At 37.7% G+C, this 14225-nt stretch overlaps 1 protein-coding gene across 5 annotated transcripts in view; it reads right to left on the bottom strand.

The window, feature by feature from the left end:
- The window catches only part of ARHGAP32 (Rho GTPase activating protein 32), a 326449-nt gene that overhangs the window by 37558 nt on the left and 274666 nt on the right, over window positions 1-14225 (bottom strand). The window contains exon 1 of one of the 5 annotated variants that reach the window (XM_058289086.2): window positions 13665-14002. The exons of the other annotated variants lie outside the window; for them this stretch is intronic. The gene's annotated coding sequence lies outside the window, so the exon portion shown is untranslated. Of the gene's footprint in view, window positions 1-13664; window positions 14003-14225 lie in introns of those variants that run through there. 5 annotated transcript variants of the gene reach the window in all.

Genomic DNA, 14225 nt, shown 5'->3' on the forward strand with positions numbered 1-14225 from the left:
GTCCATAACTACATGTGTTTCTCCAGCAAAACCACAGAGCTCTTGCAGTCTCACAATACCTCACCTAGACGACATGCCTCTAAATTGTTCTCAGAAATCTTTTTTTTGATTGACCTGAGACAATTTTGGACTTGGATTAATTTCTCAGGGTGGAAAGAAAGATGGTCTGTGGCTAGGTAATGACTTACCATTAGGTTTTATTTGACTATATGTGTCAAGTTCTCAGATCTGTAATATGTAAAATAAGCTGAGATCTGTAATAAAATAAATAAAGCCAAGCGTTCAAAATTAGAGGGTAGGGATGGGGAGATATAATCTGTGGAGATTATCTTGATTAAACCTCAGGTGTAATAGAGTGAATGTAATTTTAACATGCCCAGTGGATTTTCACACACTGGATACAACAGCCTATCCTTCACTCAAAGTTCTTAAACACCGATTAGATGACCACCTGGTAGAAGTTTAACAGAGAGGAATACAGATCTCAGCAACTGGACTACATATTTACAGCTCTTTTATAACTTTCCAAATTCTATTACTGTGAGTTTCTGTTATATATACTGAAATACTATATGTTAAACAAATATGAACAGGTTTGAATTTTAACTTGAAATTCCATAGCTTTGATTTAAATATATCTGTTCACACCAATATAGAAAGAATTTTTCTCTTAACAACTGTCAAATCCATTTTTTCTCACTTTATTATTTTATATATGTAGACTAATGTTCTAAAAATTCTGCTCTTGAAAAGAAAACTTTAAAGGTGAAATTTAAGAAAAGAGGAAAACTGCTGAGACAAAAGGCCTACTGCATTGCACTTAGTTTTGACTGATTACTACTTAAAAGGCTGCTGACCTACAGATTGCTTAGCTTTGTAATGTAAGAGATTAGAGACAGTTTTTAGAAAAAACTAACTGGAAAATGTGACCGGAAGAAATAGACCTGGGGACACGAGTGCCTTGGCTAATCAGTAGCAAAGGAACTGAGAGGAAAGTCTTGAGTCCTTTGTAGGTATATTTACATTTAAAAATTTGCTCAATACTTTGAATTATAGAAAAATTTAAGGGAATAATATGCTGAATATCAGTACACCTGCCATCTAGCTTTCTTAAAATCTTAACATTTTACCATATTATGTTCTCAGATTTACTTTCCTTTTTAAAATTAAAGCCATAAACATCAGTGTGCAAATGTCAGCTTACATCCTTGCTTTCAGTTCTTCTGAATATATTCCTAGTAATGGATTGCTGAATCATCCAGCAGCTCTATATTCAGCTTCTTGAGGTACCACCAAACTGTCCTCCACAGAGGCTGCACCACTTTACACCCCACCGACAGTGAGTAAGTGTTCCTATCCTCCATGTATTTCTCCATATCCTCACCAGCACTTTAGTTTTCTGTTTTTTTAATAATGGCCATTCTGTATGGTGTGAAATGGTCGTATTGTAGTTTGATCTGCAAACGGGAAAATTATAGCTAATATAACTTATAGACAATAGTTAACAGTAATACTGTAATATTTTGCAACAATGGCTAAGAAGTTATATCAATTCTAAGACACAGCAATGGGGGGTCTAAAGGGGTAGGGGATTTTTCTTTTTGGAGTAATGAAAACGTTCTAAAATTGACTGAGGTGATGACAGCACAACTATGTGATGAAAATGAGAGCCACTGAGTGTACACTTTGAATGCAAGGTACAAAGCATGGGACTTCAGACACGGTGAATCCTGTGGGAGAAGGAGGACTGCGGGTAACAGAACAAATATGAGAATGTTCTCTCGTGAACTATAACAAATGTATAATATTAATGCAGTGTATTAATAGCCGGGTGGGTTGGGGAAAAATACACCACATGTAAGATAGGGGCTAAAGTTAGTAGTAATATTTTGATGATGCTCTTTCATAGTTTGTAACAAATGTTTCACGACAATGCAAGGTGCTGGTGGTGGGGAGATGAATGGGAGCCCTGTATGATGGTGTGCAGGTTTGTTTTATAAGTTCACAACTTTTACTATATACTTATTGCTTATGTATGTGCATGTATGAATGATATATTTTAATGAAATTTTATTTTAAAAAGAGAAAAAAATTAAAGACCTAAAGCACTACAGATAATACTTGAAACTCCTGTGCATGTCTCCATTAATCCTATTCTACTACAGAATCATACTATGAATTTATTATCATTCCCATGCATGGTTTTATATTTTACTACACATGTGAGTAACCATAAACTATATCTTATCATTTAGTATGTTTGTCTAATTTGAAGAAATGGAATCCTACTATATTAACACTTCTGCAAAATTACATATTTTGAGATTTATCCATTTAACTTGTGGCATAGCATATTCATTTTAACTAGTATTCCCTTAGAACTATATACCACCACTTATATTTCCAGTCGCATGTTGACTGTCATTTAGATTTTCCAAGTTTTTGTATTGTAATTAATATTGCATTAAGTAATCGCAGAAGCATCTCCCTAGGACAAATGAGAGAACTTCCCAGGCAAGCAGACTTAGGAGTATAATTGTTGCATTGCAGAAATACTATTTTTCAACCATTTAACGTTGCTAAAATATTCTCTAAAGTAAGTTACCGACACACATTTCCATAGGAAGTACTTTGGGGTTTTGATTCTCCACAACTTTGCCCTAGTTGACATCTTCAGTTTTGCTAATGTGATGAGTACTGAATTGTTAATCAAGTTAGGCATTGCTTCGCATGTTTATTATCCATACAATTTTCCTCTTTGGTGAAATAGCTGTTCATATCCTTCATCCATTTTTCTAGTTTGCTGTCTTTTTCTTACTGATTGGCAAAAATTCTTTATGTAACTTGGAAATGAATTCTTTTTAAGTTATATACATTGGAAACATCCCCCAGTCTTGTTTTTTGTTGAAAAGTTCTAAAATGCCTTTATGTTGATTTCTGTCCTTTAAGATATCTTTCCTTATACCAAGGCCATATAAATATTGTCCTATTCTAAAATTTTTGCTTTTTCACTTTTCTTAGGTTTTTAGTTGACTTTGAACATTTTTGTATGTTTAGGGTAAGATACTTTTTAAAATTTTTATTCCTTTTTCTCCAATACAATCAATTCTCCTATCCCATCACTTTTAAAAAAATTAATTTATTGAAATATATCACCCACACACAAACATACATAAACAATAAGTGTATAATAATAGTTGTGAACTTACAAAACAAACATATATAAAATCATACAGGACTCTCATAACTCACCCGACCACCAACACCTTACATTGTTGTTAAGCCTTTTTAACTAATGATTAAAGAGCATTGTCAAAATATTACTATAACCAAAGTATTTTCCCCCAACCCTCCCTATTATTATCTTTATATCATTTATATATGAACATATAAAAATAATTAAGTGTATAGTAAAAGTTGTGAACTTATAAAGCAAACACACATAACACCATAGAGGGATCCCATACATCAACCCTCCACCAACACCTTGCATTGCCATGAGACGTTTGCTACAAATTATGAAAGAATATTGTCAAATCTTACTACTAATTATAGTCCTTATCTTACCTTTGGTGTGTTTTCCCCCCAGTCCACCCTATTATTATTTTTTAAATATATTTTTTATGACAGAAGTTGTAAACTTATAAAACAATCATGTACATGTGCAGAATTCCCAAACAACACCCCTTCATCAACATACCACACTGTGGTGGAACATTTGCTACAGATAAGATAATTATTAATTGTTACCATGTCCATAGTGTACATTTGGCCCACATTTTCCATACTGCCTCAGTATCAACACAGTACATCTTTCGCATAGATACAATATATTATTATTACTGCTAACCACGGTCCATAGGTCACTCCAGCTATATTTTTCCATGCTTCTTCACATTCCCAACACCCTGCAGTAGTAATGCACATTTGCTCTAGCTCACAAAGGACACTCTTGCATCTGTACCATCAATTACAATTCTCATCCACCTCCTGATTTACTATGCTATTCAGTTCTTATTCTCTAGCATTCTGTCAATTGGCATTTACATACCTAGAGTACCATTTTTAGCCACATCCCCATGTATAAACTAGCTGTTACTATTTGCTACCATCTATTCTATACATTTCCACACTTCTACAGTAAAGCTAATTAAAACGTCTACATACATTAAACATCAGTAGTCCATCTCAGTCCTTCTCTTATCTCCTTTAAGAATCTACCACCTACCATCAGGTTTGGAAGATATTTTCCTACAATTTCTTCTAGAAGCTATATGGTTCTTGCTTTCATTTTTAGGTTTTTGATCCATTTTGACTTAATTTTTTGATAAGGTGTGAGACGGGTCCTCTTTCATTCTTTCGGCTATGGAGATCCAGTTCTTTCAGCACCATTTTGCTGAATGGACTGTTTTGCCTGAGCTGTGTAGGTTTGACAGGCTAATCAAAAATCACTTGACCATACATGTGAGGGTCTGTTTCTGAACCATCAATTTGGTTCCTTTGGTCTATGTGTCTGTCTTTATGCCAGTACCATGCTGCTTTTACCACTATAGCTTGGTATGATTTAAAGTCCAGAGATGAGGGTTTGCATTTCCTTTTCATGATGTTTATGGTTATTCAGGACCCCTTACCCTTCCAAATAAATTTGATAATTGTGTTTTCAAGTTTTTAAAAAAATGCTGGGGGAATTTTTAGCAGGGTTGCATTGAATCTGTATATCAGTTTGAGTAGAACTGATATCTTAATAATTAGTTATTCTTCCAGTTATTTAGGACTTTTTAAATTTCTTTTAACATTAGGTTGCAGTTTTCTGTATACAAGTGCTTTACATCATTGGTTGAGCTTATTCCTATTTGAGTTTTATCTGCCATATTTTATTTTTACCACTCTTTTGACACTTTGTTACTTTGATATAATCTTCATTTCTAGACTCTCTTCTAGACCTCTCTCTCCTGTCTTTTCTTTTCAGGCTCTAGCACACCCTTTAGTATTTCCTGTAAATCTGGTCTCATGCTTAGAAATTCTCAGTTTCTGTTTATTTATAAATATTCTAATCTTGCTCTCATTTTTGAAGACAGTCTTGCTGGATATAAAATTCTTGGCTAGAAGTTTTTCTCTTGTAGTATCTTAAATATATCAGACCACTGTCTTCTTGCCTCCATGGTTTCTGGTGAGAAATCAGCATTTAATCTTATTGGGCATCCCTTGTATGTTATGCATTGCTTTTCTCTTACTATTTTCAGAATTCTCTCTGCTTTTGGCATTTGACATTCTGATGACTGTGTGTCTCGGAGTTGGTCTATTTGGATTTTTTTGGATGGGAGTATGTTGTGCTTCTTGGACATGGATCTCTATGTCCTTCAGTAGGGTTGGGACATTTTCTACCATTATTTCTTCAAATATTCCTTCTGCCCCTTTTCCCTTCTCTTCTCCTTCTGGGACACCCAAGACATGTATGTTTGCACATCTCTTGCTTCGATGAATTCCCTGAGACCTTGTTCAATTTTTTCCATTCTTTTCTTCACCTGTTCTTCGGTATGTTCATTTTCAGAGGCCATTTCTTCAACATCTCCAATCCTTTCTTCTGCCTCCTTGAATCTGCTACTTGGATTCCAATGTTTTTTTAATTTCATTTATTGCACCTTTCATTCTCATAAGATACACTATTTTTCCACGTATGCTTTCAAATTTGTCTTTGTGCTCATCCAGTGTCTTCTTAATATCCTTAATCTCCTTAGCCATCTCATTGAGTTTATTAAGGAGGTTTGTTTGAACATCTATGATTAGTTGTCTCAACTCCTTTATGTCATCTGGAGGCTTATCTTGTTCCTTTAACTGGGCCACATCTTCTTGTTTCTTGGTATGGATTGTAATTTTTTGTTGGTGTCTTGGCATATGGCCTACTAGAGTATTTATTCTGGGTGCAGTTTTTCTCTTTAGTTTAGGGCTTCCTGCCCTTTCTCCCTTGCTGGTTGCGCAGCAGGAGCCAAGGATATAATTGGTGCTATAAACTGTGGATGCTCAAGCTGCCCTCATTGCCCCAGGGACCAATGAAGCTTCTTCCAATTTTCTCCTTTGTCAGAGGTTGAGACAGAGTCACAACTGTGTGGAATAATCCAAATCGTGCAGGCCTAGACTGTAGTTGCCCAGAGAGAATGATGAAGCTTCACATCCTTTTATCCCCTGCCTGGGGTGGGGATGGAGCTGCAGGCGTGGGCAGCAGTCTATGCAGTGTGGGTCCAAGATGACCACAGTTGCCCTGGTAGACTTCTGATTATTCAGTTTGTGCCAGCCAAAGGTATACTCAGTTACCTGGATAGGCTGATGCAGGGCTCGCCAGCCTCCTCCCTGTCAGAGGTGGGGTTGAAGCTTAGGCTAGGCTGCAGGCCAATCTAGGTGAAAGAAACTGTCAGCCCTGCTTCCCCTCAGGCTGGGGGTGGAGTCAAAATGGGGGCCACCAGCCTCCCCTCTGACTTGGACAGATTCACACCCCAGCTGTTCCTAGGGTGATTCCTTAGCCAGCTGAACCTACCAATCAGTAGCTTAACTCAGCAGCCAACTGTCTCCTCCTCCCGTTTTTGGGAAATGTAGCTTCTAATTCCATCCACAGAACAGCTCCTGGGGCAGCTTGTACTGCCAGAATAGGACAATCACTGGCCTCCGCAGCTTGGCTGGCAATTTCCCAGAGAGGCTGGCGCAGGTCCCCGCAGCCTCCTCCCTGCTGGAGGTGGCACTGGGGCCTAGGCTAGAGCTGCCATCTGACCTGGATGGAAAGAAGCCACTCCCCACCAGCACTGGGATCCTCAGTCCGCCCCGCTTCCCCTCATGCCAGGTGCAGAGTTAAGATGGTGGCTTCCGGCCTCTTTCTGACTTTGAGAGGCTCAACCTTCAGCTGTTCTCAGGATTGTATCGTAGCCCGCTGAATTTACTCATTAGTAGCTGAGGTTGGTGCCCAACTGTCTCTTCCTCCCCCGTTTTGGGGAAGTGGAGCTTTCAATTCCGGCTGCAGAACAGCTCCCAAGGCGGCTTGTGCCTCCAGTGAAGGATGGGCACCGGCCTCCAGGGTGTAGAGTGCTCTACTTATGAGTCTTTTCTGCAGATGAGCAGTCTCCTCCTTCCATGCCTTCAAGGATGTGGCAGGATGCTCTTCTGGTTTCCTGGAGCCCCCAAACAGGTGCCTCAGCTAGCTCCAGAGAGCTCTGGAGCTCAGCTACTAACTGCTCTGTAGCAGGAGCTGAATCTAGGTGCTCCTTACTCTGCTGCCATCTGGCTGGTTGTCCTCCCATCACCTTTTATTGAATAATCCCTTCTCCACTGATTTTTAAGATTGATTCCTTCTTATATGAATAAGGCATGTAACATGTATGTGGGGGAGTGTCTGTTTCTGGGCTCTCAAATTCTATCAGTTCTGTCATTCTATTTGTCTAGCAATACTCCACTTTTATAATTTCTAGCACTTTAATATTAAGGTCTTACTATCAGGAAAGATGAGTCACTCCACTTACTCCTTTTCTTCAAAATTGCCTTTATATTTTTAGCCCTTTACTCCTTTTTATATAAATTTTATAATCATCTTTCCAAATTATAGGGAGGAAATAACACTTCTGGGAATCTGATTGAAGCTGCATTGAATTACAGATTATTTTGGAAGAGAACTGACTTCTTTTTGTTACTGAGCTTTCTTATCGATGAACATAGTACCTCTCTCTATTTACGATTCTTTTATGTCCATCAACAAATTTTGCTAATTTTTTCCACAAAGGTCTTACACATTTTTGTTATAGCTATTCTTGGGAACTTTATGGATCTTGTTGCTATTGCAAATGGTATCTAATTTCTAAATTACATTTTTCTAATCATTTATTACTGGTACACAGGAAAGCACTTAGCATGGTGGTGAAGAGTACAGGTTCAGGAGTCAGGATGACTAGGTTTTAGCATTGCCTCCGCATTTTATAGGCTGTGTGATGGTGAGCAAAGTACCTAACTTCTCGATATTTCATTATCTTTGTCTATGAAAAAGTTAAAAATGGTTAACTACCTAACAGGATTGTTGTGAGGTTTAAGTGAGTTAAGGGATATAAAGCACTTAGTGCTTGACAGAAAGAACTTAATAAATGTTAGTTGCTATTGTTGTTGTTGTTGTTATTTATCTTTTATTGAGCAATGTTGAACTGTGTTATTACTTCTAGGAATATAATTTGTAGATTCTTCTGGGTTTCCAGACAATCATATCAGCTGCAAAGAATGCAGATTTGCTTTGTCTTTTACAATCCTTTTGTTTCTTTTTGTCTAACTTCTCTGGACCCCCGATAAATGCTTATCTTGTTCCTGATCATCTCTTACATCTCACCATTAAGAATAAAACTAGCTCGGAGGTTTTTGTAGAAACCTTAAATAGATTAAAGATATTCCCTATTATTAACTGTTAAAATATATAAAATGAACAAGTATTGGCCTTAAGCAAATGACTTCCCTGCATCTATTAAGATGGTTGCTTAGTTTGTCTTTTTTAACTTTAATATTTTAATGTGGCAAACAAAATTTATATTTACTTTTAAAAGATTTGCTTTTATAGTTTTTTGATGAGTCCCATTACCCTTCCTTCCCTGTATCTTTGGCAGGGATGTTAATGATTGCAAGAGACTTGAGAAGGCAAGTGGCAACTTAAACAACAAAAAGCCGTTAGCGGTGGCATGTTTCTCTCTTAGACACTGTAATAAACTTAAGAATAGTGTGCACATGTTAGAAGTAAGCTTTAGTAAACGAAGACAAACATGAAAGCACTCCATAGGGTGAAAGTAGAAGAGGAATTCTAAAAACTAATAATTGTAATAGGCTACTGATGTCTTAAATAGCAGCAAAGAAACATAATATGCCTCATATCTACAGTTATTGGTGAGTAGCTGAACTGAATTTGTGTTACTTAGTATTTTTAAAAGTATTTTATGGGATATCAGCAAGAGATGCAAAACTTAATTTACTTTTAGCATGCATTGTCATAAGACCTTTAATGATCTTTGGGTACCTGAGACACACAGCTTTTGAATAAGTTCAGTCATCACTCATGCTGGGAAAAATGTGATCTAATTCCTATTTAGTCTTGAGCATATCAATAAATTTGTTTAAACCAACAAAGTTCTTACTTGCAAATAAAATGACTCATGAATTAAGCTGTGATTCTCTAGAAAAGTAAATTTACAAACCTTTTAAAGAAATATTTCTAGGTAGTTGAGCAAGATTCCAATTATGACTCAAAAGAACTAAACTGAACTACTTTTTATAGTAACTGAGATACAGACATATTAAATAAAACCTCATTAATGTCCTACTACATTCTATATAAGACTTTTAAATGTAAGGGTCATCAGAAAAATGACTTTTTTTTAAGATTTATTTTTTATTTATTTCTCTCGCTCTCCCGTCCCCTCCCCTCCCCCCCCCTCCCCCTCAGTTGTCTGCTCTCTGTGTCCATTCACTGTGTGTTCCTCTGTGACCACTTCTATCCTTATCAGCGGCACCAGGAATCTGTATTTCATTTTGTTGCGTCAGCTCTCCGTGTGTGCCGCGCCATTCTTGGGCAGGCTGCACTTTCTTTCATGCTGGGCGGCTCTCCTTATGGGGCGCACTCCTTGTGCATGGGGCTCCCCTACACGGGGGACACCCCTGCGTGGCACAGCCCTCCTTGTGCACATCAGCACTGCGCATGGGCCAGCTCCACATGAGGTTTGAACCGCAGACCTCCCGTGTGGTAGGCAGACGCCCTATCCATTGGGCCAAGTCCACTTCCCAGAATAATGACACTTCTTGCATCCTGATCTAAATATCAAGATGAGCTTACATTCCTATTTCAGTTCCTTTCATTTGGTGCTGTCCCATAGTGTCTAAACATATTGTTTGCTATGTAGTAAAAATATGCTGTAAGCATAAAATCCTATCAATTCTATTTGAAGATTTAAAAATATATACCTGAGCCAATGACCTAATAAAAGAAAGCCTCTATGGCTTCCCAATGATACAATAGTACGTACAATGAAGATCACTCATTCAATTATGTCTGTTATTGGCCAGGCAAGGTGCAAGTAAAAAAGTATTGGACCAAGAACACAGAGAGAAGGTTTTAGTTCTGATTCTCTCAATTAACTTATTGTAAGACTTCAGTTTAATAATATAAAAAAAAGAGAAGTCTGTCAAGCAATTTATGAGCTCTAGATTTCAATGAAAATACCTAGAAAGTATGTAGTAATCTAACAAAGTATTAAAGTACAACAGCATAGAAAGCTCTAGGGCCTATGGAAAATGTCTTCGGTTTAGAGAAAGAGGAAACAAAGAGATATCATTTAAAACTTCACTGGAAAGCTTTGCCAAAAAAATAAATAAATAAATTAGGTCTTCTAAATTGTCATCTTGGAAATGGCCTGCTATAAAAACTTAATGTAACAAAAAAGATCATTATTAAAATGGTATTATGTCTAGTGTATAAAATTTAGTACTTTTTCAATTCAATTAATTTTATTTTAATTTGCCTGCTTGCTTATTTATTTATTTATTTAGTTAGTTAGTTAGTTTCAGGAATACTTAAGAGTAGTAGCAAGGAGTCCTTGCAAAACTAACTTATACAACATGCTTTTACTATTTCCTGGACTTGATGCATAACTGCATGATCTTGAATTGTTACAGACATTCAGCATTGTTGATTTATTTATTGCTTTATTTGCTAGTCTGAATAGTATAATCACCATTTATAAAATGCTATATACTTTATAAAGATTAATTTTTGACATGGATTCTAGGAATTCTATGCAGTTAAAAATAAAAGGGGTAAATATTACTTCTGAAAACTGATATTTTATCAAGTTGAGGCTCAAAATGCAAAATTTTCACCGTCTCTCTAGGAACCACTGAACGATAGCTACTAATTTCCAAATAGAGAATACAGTAGTTATTCAGCCTCAGATTCCATTTTCTCCCCAAGTATATAAAAAGTGATCCTTAGCTAAACTGAGTCTTAAATTTTAATATATTGTTCAAGTTATAGTGGAACCAGAGTATGGAGTTCTTTTTTAATCTATACATCATGAAGAATTTGGGAAGTAAGAGCTTGAAAGTAACAGTTCTCTAATTAACTGATGAGTATAACAGCTGCAAGGGGCTGCCACAGAGAAGGACCTGGGGCCAGTCCCCGGACGAGGTTCTGGAATGTGCAGGACCGTCGCGGCTTGGCATCTGCACATTCCAGCCTCCAAGGGAGGAAACCAGGTATCCGAGAAATGCCCTGTACACTCCTGGGGGTAAATTAAAAATAGCAATGACAGTAACGGCTCTTGATTGAAAAATGTTACAAAAGTCAAACAGGCTTCCCTTTATTTATGATTGAGAAGAAGAGATATTTCGAAAGGCATGACTGCCTGGAATGTGAGGGATGACTTTAAAGGATCTAGAATATGAATCTAGAGTAAAAGAAGCAGAAAAGAGGCTATTAAATTGCTTCCTCCAGATATCCAGCGCAGCTCTTATCTTGAATGGATACCAATGGTTAACTAAAATACTTGGATATCCTTCTTGCGGAGGACAGACACAGTTATAATACAGAAAGGGCTTGGTATGTTACAACTTTAAAAATCATGGTTCCCTTGGGAAAATGATCATAAGGTTACAGATATGCCTCTCTCATTATCTGCAATGTACATTTACTTTTCCAGGAGCTACAAAGTTCTGTTACAAATATTAAAGGCAGTTCGAATTTAGTTTATGTGATTTTAGATTAAAATAAAATGCTACACAATTCTCTTGCTAAAACTGACACCCCATTGATTTTTGTTTAAAAATTTTATTTACAAATTAAAACAATAAATATGGTTTGTTCTATTCCTCAACTCTGTACAAAGACAAAGTAAAGTTTATTTTGTTTTAACTTGGTGATTTTACCACCTCAGTTATTATATAAAGATTATGACTAATTTCATTTCCAAATACAGAACAAATGGAAGATTTGCATTTTAGCAGAAGCGAGGAGGAGGAACGCAGGGTGGCTCTGCATTCCTGGAGCTGGAGGTATGCTGACACTAGAATGGAGGGGCTGAGGAGGGTCTCTGCTAAGGAGTTTTAAATCGCCTGGGCTCTTACTTTTCCAGAATGAATGAGTATTATTTGATATGAAGTTTAAAAGCTAATAGTATTTCAAAAGGGCATTTGTTTGTACACTCTCTTTTATAAAAATTAAAATAGAACAAGTGCATATTTTTGTGCACAAGGCCCTGGTTTTGGAGTCCGACCTGCAGGTATCAATCCAATCACTTTCCCCAAGTGCAAGTTGAGCCAATTACCTGTGCAATCTCCATTCCTCAGTGCCGCAGTGGGAATAGTAATCTATCACTCAGGGTCACTGTGCTTTTAAATGAAATCATGTATGCCATTTAACTCAGCAAGTGTCAATAAGTAAGAGCTATTTTTACTACTATACTTTCTCCTTGTTGGTCCAAAAACATTGAGAATCCCTCTGGGAACAGGACGACCAACACCTTACTCAGCTTTCCAGAACAAGTTCAGCCTAATCTGGAGGACCATCCTGAATTCAGGACTGAGATCCCTCAGGAAGGGTGTGCACAAACATGCGAACACGGTATCGCTTTCCACTTTTCTCTCCTATGAGTTTATTTAATGTAAACTTAACCTAAGGTATTGTAGACTTCTGAATACTATACAGTACTATATAGCTACTTCAAAATAGAAGTTATGGTGTGAAAACATTAGCATATGAGCAACAGGCACTTTTTAAAAAGCTGGCTTTGAAAAAGAGCTCTGAATTCTGAAATTCCTGTAGTTTTGGTTTTGAAAATTAAAATACTGATATCATTTAAGAAAGAGTGCGACAATCCAGAAAAGAATTATGTTCAACTTCTTAATGGCTGACTTTGTGACACAAAGAAAATTATGGTCTTCGTGATATTTAATGAAAAGCCTTTATTACCAAGGTCTAAAGAAGCACTGTATAAATATGGAATATGAACCAAGTGGTAAAATCTGCTAGAGGAAAAGAAAATAGAGCAAATATTGTATGCTTGAGACGGTTATCCTTGCTAATGCCAACAGGGTGGGGGGAGGGACACAATATTTGAAAGGAAAATGGTAGAGGGACTACTTCCTTGTGCTGACTCAAACAGCCTCTTTATACAGTATATCGAGTTCTTTTAAATAAACCAAGCTGCCTATTTTCCACTAATCAATAATAGAAACATTATTAATTCCACCAGAAAAAATATATATGCCATATACAGGAGGCATAAGAAATAAAGGTATACTCTTTCACTGCATGAAAACTTTGTTTTATTCACCTCAGATCTAGAAAACATCAAGAAACAAGCTGACTGGGGATAGCAGGAAAATAGACATTTCCTTCACCTGACTAGGAAAGTAAGAAACATGCTGCCTAATACCTATGAGGTACAAACAACAAATCCCTACATTAAAAATGACCATTGCTCTCTAAACATGTCAAATATTACTGTTCACTCATTCAATTTCTAGATGATTAAATAATTAACCAGTCACCCAAAAGCAACCAAGGTAATAAGTATCCAAATATAACCTAAAAACAGTCTCGGTGAAGTAGGCTGAATGCTGTTTGAATCCAGCCTTTGGGTAACTGACTGCCATCTCCTTACCTCTTGCTGTGACTCGGGTCTCGGGCTCAGGTCTTCAGGTTACTCCTAAGGGCGGCTGAGCAGCAGCACTGCCAGGCTGCAGCAGCTCTGCTTGCTGTGCACCAGCTGGCAGGAGGACCTACCGCGCGCCGGCTCAGACCCTGCACCCCAGGACGCTCGGGGTGAAATCTTCAGGGCGCTGCGGGGCTGCGGCCGGGTCCCCCGGGAGCTGGCTTCTTGGCCCTGCTCTGGGTGCTTCACGGGCTGAGTGCCTTGCCTGTGAGAGCCCGGGGCGCTGGGGAGCTAACTCCCTCTCCCTCAGCGAGCTCCGCTCCGCCCCGGCCTGACCTCCCACTGGCAGAACAGGCTGGGCCAGTGCGGCTCCACCCACCGGCTTCTCCCCGTGAGCATTTCCTCATCAGAAAACACCAGCCAAAAAACCGTCCTTTCCTCAGTCTTTAAGCTTTTATAAGAAATCACTGACTCATCAACTGTTTAGATTTGCTATCTCAGATCTAGGTCGGAGACAGTTTCTAACAGAAATGCTGACACACTTGAGGTCCACATAAAACAGGACAGGTA

The sequence above is a fragment of the Dasypus novemcinctus genome, chromosome 27, assembly GCF_030445035.2.
Source record: "Dasypus novemcinctus isolate mDasNov1 chromosome 27, mDasNov1.1.hap2, whole genome shotgun sequence".
NCBI classification, from domain to species: domain Eukaryota; kingdom Metazoa; phylum Chordata; class Mammalia; order Cingulata; family Dasypodidae; genus Dasypus; species Dasypus novemcinctus.